We start from the raw sequence: 8,320 nt of genomic DNA, 5'->3' as shown, positions 1-8,320 counted from the left end.
TACTCTCAAGAAAGTGTACTAAGTCTCTTTCCAGTATAAGTTGTCATTTACCCCATTGTTACTATGGCTGGGTTGCAGTCATTTCAATGAGTAAAAATGGGTTAGATCAAAACATACTAGGGAGAGTATAAGTTAGTACAATATTTTCTGAGTAATTTTGCAATGTATATAAAAATTCTTAAAATTTACATAGCCTTTTAAAGAAATATTCAGACTTGCAAATATTATTGTTAAAGGATGTTACTGTCAGCATTATTCATAAAATAAAAAGAAAACAAGTTAAATGCTTAAGAAAAAATAACTGAAATTTGAGAACCACAGTACTAGATCCTTGCTACCCAAAGTATGGTCTGTGAACCAGCACAAAGGGGATCACTAGGGACATTTTTAGAAATGCAGAATTTTAGGCCCCTCTGGAGACTTACTGAATCAGAACTAACATAACAAAATCCTCAACTGATTCAGATGCACATGAAAACCTAGAAACACTGATTCAGATGATATTAATCCCTAATTCAGTGTCTTCCTTCCTATAACAAACTTTTTGCTTCCTCAAAAATCTCCAATTAATTACTTCATGGGGTTAAGGTGGTAATCCAATAAAATAATGCAATATGAATCCAGTCTATTATTCTGTCACTGAAATGTCACAAACCACAGGTTTTCAAATCTATTACATTTAAATTCTTTATGGTTATAGAAAATCACCTTAACCAATTTGGACCCTCTCCTTCCTTTATATTACAGAAATAAATAAATATTAGGAGATTGGGTATTACAAAACATTAAATATGCACAAAATAGAGTGTTGGATTTGTCCACATTCAGGTTTATTTTCCTCCCAATTCTTATTAAAGAATTATTTAGTCTAGAAATCCAAAATTGATCATGCTCATTTGTCTGCCCCATAATTATTTCTTTCTGACTGCCAATAAGGTTTTCAGGAGTCTCCTTTCAAGTCTTTCTTATTTATTTTACCTATTTCAACCAAAGTATTCATGTAAGGTGTGGTTATGACTATATCTCTGCCCTAATTAACATTTTAACTGCTCACATTTCCTATATTACCTAGCAGAGAGCTTTACTGGGACTCCAGATCAACACAACCAGAATCTCATGAATGGGCTGACATCATTTTTTGTTAATATTCTCCCAGTGATTAATTCTTAAATATGTAGCAAAAGTGGACAACTATATACTTTTAAGTGCTTTTCTATCCATTTATTGTCTTATCTCTTTTTTGCCATCTTTTGAGAAAGGAGGAGTTATGAAATTTATGTTTTCTTAAAAACATATTTCTTTAAAGGGTGTATTTTATTTAATTTTCTGATTAAGCAGTAACAGTAACATTTTATATTATATTGTGCCCACATGGCATATATTTGTCTATCTGTCTATACTTTAAAACTTTACTATGTGAAATAGTTATCTGGTCATCAGCATAAATATCACTTAGGGCTTTTCAGAAATGGAGAATTTTGATATACTCCAAATTAATTCATGAGAATCTCTAGTAATTCATGTGTACATTAATTTATACTATTTTGAAAATATTAATAGCACACAACAAACATAAAAAATGTTCAACATCTCTAGTGATTAGAGAAATACAAATTAAAATGACATTGAGAGTTCATTTCACTCCTGCCAGAATAATAATTATCAAGAATACAAGTAAGAATAAATGTTGGCAAGGATATGGTAAAAAATGTTCACCCATACATTGCTGGGGGTACTGCAAACTGGTGCAACCATTCTGGAAAGCAGTATGGAGATTCCTCAGAAAACTTGGAATAAAACCACAAATTGACCCAGTTATCCCACTGCTAGGTTTATACCCAAAGGACTTAAAATTAACATACTATGGTGGCACAGCTACATTAATGTTTATAGCAGCTCAATTCACAATAGCTAAACTATGGAACCAATGTAGATGTCCTTCAACAGATGAATGGATAAAAAAATGTTGTATATATACACAATGGAATATTACTGAGCATAAAGAAGAATAAAATTATGGCATTTGCAAATAAATGGACAGAAATGGAGACTCTCATACTAAGTGAAATAAGCCAATTCCAAAAAACCAAAGGCTGAATATCCCTCTGATATGCATATGCTAACACACAATAAGGTGGAGGAAGGGAAAAATAGAAGTACATTAGATAGAGGAGAATGAAGGAAAGGGAGGAAAATGAGATTAGGAAAGACAATAAAATGAACTAAACATAACTTTCCTATGTTCACATATGAATTCATGACCAGTATAACTCCACATCATGCACAAGCACAACGATGGAAAGTTATACTCCGTGTATGTATAATATACCAAAATATATTTTAGTGTTATGTATAACTAAACAGAACAAATAAAATATAAAATTAAAAAAAAGAAAATATTAATAGCAGATAATTTCCCAAACAATAAATACAACTCTAGGTGCTAAGGGCCAAACACATGTGCAAGATAGCCATTGAATTAAACAACAGTTACCTTTACCTTATTAGCAGAAGACCTAAGGTGGAGACTTAACATGGAAAGGAGATATGGGACTCATAAAGAGGCATGATGAAGGAGAACACACGCACAACTCTAGTTCCACCTCTACAGGTGATGACATTAACACACACACAAAATCTATAAACATATACTTTTTGAAATGATATGAATTAAAATTTACATGGAAGTTTAGGAAAATATTTAATCACTATGGCACTTATTTGATTTATATAACTTTCATAGCAGGCAGTAGGAACAAACTAAGCAGGCACATTTAAAGCTTCAACTCATACATCATGTTCATAAACATTCCAAAACAAAGCACATGGGTTCTGTACATTGAGAGACACAGAAAGTCACATGACTAAGGGTCTGGATGCACAGTAATCCTGTAGGGGAGAAGATGGAGAGTTGGGAATAGGAATATAATCTACCAAAGTTGGCTATGCATGAACTATAATTGAGTAGATAAAGTACATTCTGTGGTTCTGTTTGCTTTTAGAGACCACATCTATGAGTTATGAAAATGGGAAAAACACTATGCCTGTGGACTTCACAAGCTAATGAGATTATCATGGAACCTCAACCATAAAGGATAGCCCCTGATCTCTTGAGTCTTTACTGGTGAGATGCAGACAGTTGGGTGATCTCCAGATTTATTTCCAGCTACAGTATTTTGGTCTTTTACAATACCCTGGAAATTCAAATTTGTGTTTTGTTTCTTATTTAAAAAAAAAAGGTGGGACTAGTGTTCTGGCTCCCTGGTACAGCACTTGCCTAGCATGTGTGAGGCACTGGGTTTATTTTTCAGCACCACATAAAAATAAATGAATAAAATAAAGGTCTATCAACATCTAAAAAATAATTTTTAAAAAAGTGGTCTATTTAGTGTTCTCAACAGTGTTATAGGACAACTACTAATGTCCCCACTATGAATTATTATGTATCATGGGCCTTTCGGAAGCACTCTCAGATTACTTAAGTCCTCTGAGTTTGAAAATTATTTTACATGTCATTTTTGATCATTTTGGGGTATCAAAATGGTAAACTTCCTTGGCTAAATGTTACAACTGTACCTCAGGAATACAGATATATGTGCAACAGGTATGTTCATTTTTCAAACCTAAGACCAAGGCTTTATGGATTTAGGGTATAAAATGGCTTTGGGTTCTCATCAACCCAGAGGAAGAGAAAGGGCACAGACTGTTCTTAGCATTTCAGTATAGGCTGAATGAGGAGGAACATTTGGCTTTATGCAATTTTACTGCTGAGATAACATGCTCCTTACATGAAAATCTGTGGTAAAAGTTAAACTCCAGGAGTAGTACACTCAAAGGCTTCAGGGACTAGCTAGGTGGATTGCATAAATGTTTTCCTGTTGGACCAAAAAGAGTAAAATTGCTTGTAACCAATTTTAAAAAAGTATTAAATTAGAACAACAACAACAAAAAGCTGGGCACAATGGCACAAGCTTGTCATCATAACTACTCAGAAGGCTAATGCAGGAAGATCACAGTTTGAGGCCAGCCTTGGCAACTTAGCCAGACTACCCATGCCCCAAATAAAATAAAATAAAAATGAATGGGGATGTAGTGCAGTAGGAGAGTGTTTGCCTGACACACATAAAACCTTGGGTTCAATTCCAGTACTTTAAACAAATGAAATAGGAAAACAAAACTGCTCTGTCAAACAAAAGACACACAGACAAGTTTCAGTGCAAAGCTATCTACAATGTCTGACCTGTGTTCTCAATGATTTTCTGATAATTTTTCAGTGTTTACCCTTACCTTTGGTATTAAAAGGGAGTGAGAATTCTCAGAGGTGACTGGGCAAGAGTTCTGTAAAGCACTTCCTGCTATACTTAAATGCACAGTCTTGGTATATATTCTTAGGCTCTTGGGCTGTCTGGGTTTTACATTTATTATATAAATCTGATGCATAAGATATATAATTACATCAAAGTCAAGTGTAGTTCTTTCTTGCCTGGAAGAAAGAAAACCCAAATTGCTTTCAACTCTGTAGGGCACTGACCTAATCCTAACTTTAGCCCAAAAGTCCAAGTTTGTGAATTCAAGAAGAGGTCTGAAATATTTTCCCCTATGGTCACATCTTTTACTGAGGCTCCATATCTGACTCACTAGATGCTGCCAACTAGTATCCTATTTTAACCCAGTAGACCATGGACATAGTGGACAGCAAATATAACCTGTTCACTAACCTATGCTTTAATCATTCTTGTTTTGGTAGAGTGCCTGCCTTGCAAGCACAAGGCCCTGGGTTCAATCCCCAGCATTGCAAAAAAAAAAAAAAAAAAAAAAAAGACATGATTTGGTTACTGTTAATTTTACTGGGTTGTTGTTATCAGAGGGCATTCCCTTTTGTGGAGGAATAAAACAGAATTAATAAAAGCATTATGACTACATAACCTGAGCAATGAATGGAAAAGGAATTGAGCTAGACTTCATTCTGGAAGCTAATACTGACTCACTAGAAAATATTGAACAAGTTTTCTAGACTTTCTCTGTCTTTGTTTGCCCATTTGTTAAATATTCTCTCTTTTCCTCAAGTTTATAACAATCATAGGTCCTAAGTTTTTGAACTGCTCCAAAGGCCCCTCACTCAAGCATTTACCAATACTTTTTCAGTGGTGCCTACAGGCCAGACATTGTTCTAGGTACAAATCCAATACATCCTAAAGGTGAATTTATTATCTTCCCTCCCTCAAACCAGCTTTTATCTCTTATAGTCCCTCAGTGGTGGCACAAACATCCATATCCCAGGGTAGACACCTGTGGGAGTCTCCCCGGAATCTGTTTCTGTCACCTTCAACCATGTGCTTATCAATGGCCAAATTCCTTCATGTGCATCTTCACTGTTTTTTTTTTCTTTCAGCAGTAGAGATTGAACACAAGGCCCCACATATGCTAGGTAATTTTTCTACCATTGAGCTACATAGCTTTTTAATTTATATACCTTTGATTTCATTTTACAGTCATTTTTATTTTTAGACAGTCTCACAAATTGCCTAGGATTACCCAGAACTTGCCATCCTCCTATCTCAGCCTCTGAAGTGGCTGGGATTACAGGTGTGCTACATTGCACCCAGCTCTGTCACCAATTTTTTAAATATATTTATTAACCCTTACAAATCTTATCTCAATGACTTTGCCTTTGTGATCCCTTTCACCTATACTTTCTTCCTCTGATTTTACAATGCTGGCTTCCCATCATTCAGACCTTAATTTGAATGTCACCTTTCCAGTGCTATCCTCTTCAACCCATTCTACTCAGCTGGTACACAGCCCTATTCTCAATATCTTTACCTTCTTAGCACTATTCTACCTGATAATTTATTTGTACTTTCTTTTCTTTTTATATTTCTTCATCACTAGAACCTGAACTCCACAAGTACAGGGATCTTATCTATCATGTCCACCTCAATTCTAGACACTGGGGATATGACCAACTTTATTATCACTCTATTGTATTCATCTGGCAAATATCCAACCCTGGTAAGACTCAATTCTCTAATTCTTCCCCACCTGCAGCCAACACACACCATGCTGCTGGTCTCCTGACCATCAACTTCAAGTGGCCCTCACTGCTGCTTGGCAATTGTACCATATTCCTCCTGTCCATTCACTCTCCTCTTCCTTAGACAACTGATTCACATCTTTCTGTTCTCAAACCTCCCACAACCCTCCTGCACAAGCTCACCAGATTCCATTCTTATTTCATTTAGACAATAGAGTCAGGACAGTTCAGGTGCTATCACCACCAAATTTTTTTCAAACTGTGCCTTGTACTGTCTAGGCCAACCCCTCTACTTGTGCATTAGATCCCACCTCCTCTCACTCAAGAACATTACCCTGGTATCATTAGATTTTATCTCCACTGGATCATTCCCATCAGCATTCAATATGCTCTAACATCACCATCTTAAAACAAAATAATAGTTACTGATGCCAATTTTCTGCTTCCTTTTACATCAAAACTCTTCAAAAGGGGTGAAATAGTTTGTCTCCACCTTCTTTTCTCTCCTTCCCTTTATTTAATAACTCCAGTCAGGCACTGAACCTCTTGCCAAGACCATTGAAAACCACAATGTTGTTCAATTTAGTGCTTATTTTCTATCCTACCTTTACTCCACATCTTAACTGCATTTGGTGCAGACCATCACTCTTGAAACCTTTATTCATTTGGTCTTAGGGATATTATATTCTTAGCTCTCATTCTATTTTACTGGTTGTTTTTAGTCTCTTTTGATGCTTCCACTTCTCGATTTCTAAATATTAGTTAAGCAAGAATTAGTCTTTTTTTATAGTTCCAGTCATGGTCTTGGGGATATTAGAACTTAAGCTCCATGAAAATTATGATTTCCTTATCTGTGCTCAGTTCTAACCCTTTCCCTTGAACTCTAGAATAGTCCATCCAGTTAATTATTCAAAATATGTACTTGGATCTGTATTACTGTCTCATTGTACTCTGTTCAAAATTGAATTTTCTTCTCAACATGAATTCCTTTTGAAAAAATCTTTTGATACATATATTTTAGAAATTTTAATGGACATAATAATTGTACATATTTATGAAATACAGTGACATTTTGTTATGTGTATACAATGTGAAATAATCAGATCAGGGTAAATGATTTATTAAATCATCTCAAAAATTTATCATTACATTGTGTTAGAAACATTCACTATCCTCTATACTATTTTGAAATATTCAATTAATTATCATCAACCATAAGAAGACCATTGTGCTAGAGAGCATTAGAAGTTATTCCTCCTATCTGCTGCACCTCTGTGCCCATTAACCATTCTTTCTCCATTTCCTTCTTCTTCTCACTCTTCCTAGACTCTGGTAATCATTATTCTACTCTCCACTTCTACAACACCAACTTTTTCAGTTTCCACATTTAAGTGAAAATATGCGGGGTTTTTTTTGTGTGTGTGTGTAAGACTTATTTCACTTAATTGGCCACAAGCTCATCCATGTTGCTCTAAATGATAGAATTTCATCCTTTTTTGGTGAAAAGTATTCCTCTGTATATATATGTCACATTTTCTTTATTCATTCATCCACAAAGGGGCACCTAGGTTGATTCCATATTTTGGCAATTATGAATAGTGCTATAGTAAACATGGAAGTGATATCCCTTTGACATACTGATTTCATTTTCTTTGGCTATACACTCAGTAATGTAGTTGCTGGATCATATGGTAGCTCTACTTTTATTTTTGTTATTTTTTTTTGAGGAGCCCCATAGTGTTTTTCATAATGACTGTACTAATTTATATTCCCACCAGCAATGTATAAGATTTCTCCTCTGTCTGCATACTTGCCAGCAAAAAATGAACTCATGATGCTTCCGAAACTCTTCATTCTGTCTTCCTCCTTCCATATAGCAACACCATTCTACCACATGAAAATGCCAAATCCTTGAAATCATCTTTTATTTTCCTATTTCTCCCCAATTCTCAATTTCTGAATCTTCTAGGCATTACCTGTTCAATATATCTACTCACCACACCACTCTTACCATGCTGGCCCCCAAATTATCCTCTTTTGCCCAGACTATTGCAATAGCCACCAACCTGAAGCCTCTGCTTCTCCCCTATAGGCTCATTTCATACAGAATTCAGAGTAAAACTTCTAATTGTTTTACATGACTTGCAGACCTGGGGTCTCTCAGCTAGCCTTTGTCAACTATATTTTAAATGCTAGACTCATTATATCAATGGTCTACTTAGTTTGTTAAAGTTAAAAATAATCAGCATCCTTTTGTTTAAGTGGCAGGTGTTTGATATCATTACT

The sequence above is a fragment of the Sciurus carolinensis genome, unplaced genomic scaffold (assembly GCF_902686445.1).
Source record: "Sciurus carolinensis unplaced genomic scaffold, mSciCar1.2, whole genome shotgun sequence".
Lineage (NCBI taxonomy): Eukaryota > Metazoa > Chordata > Mammalia > Rodentia > Sciuridae > Sciurus > Sciurus carolinensis.
The sequence above is the reverse complement of the archived record's forward strand: the minus strand, read 5'-3'. Positions refer to the sequence as shown.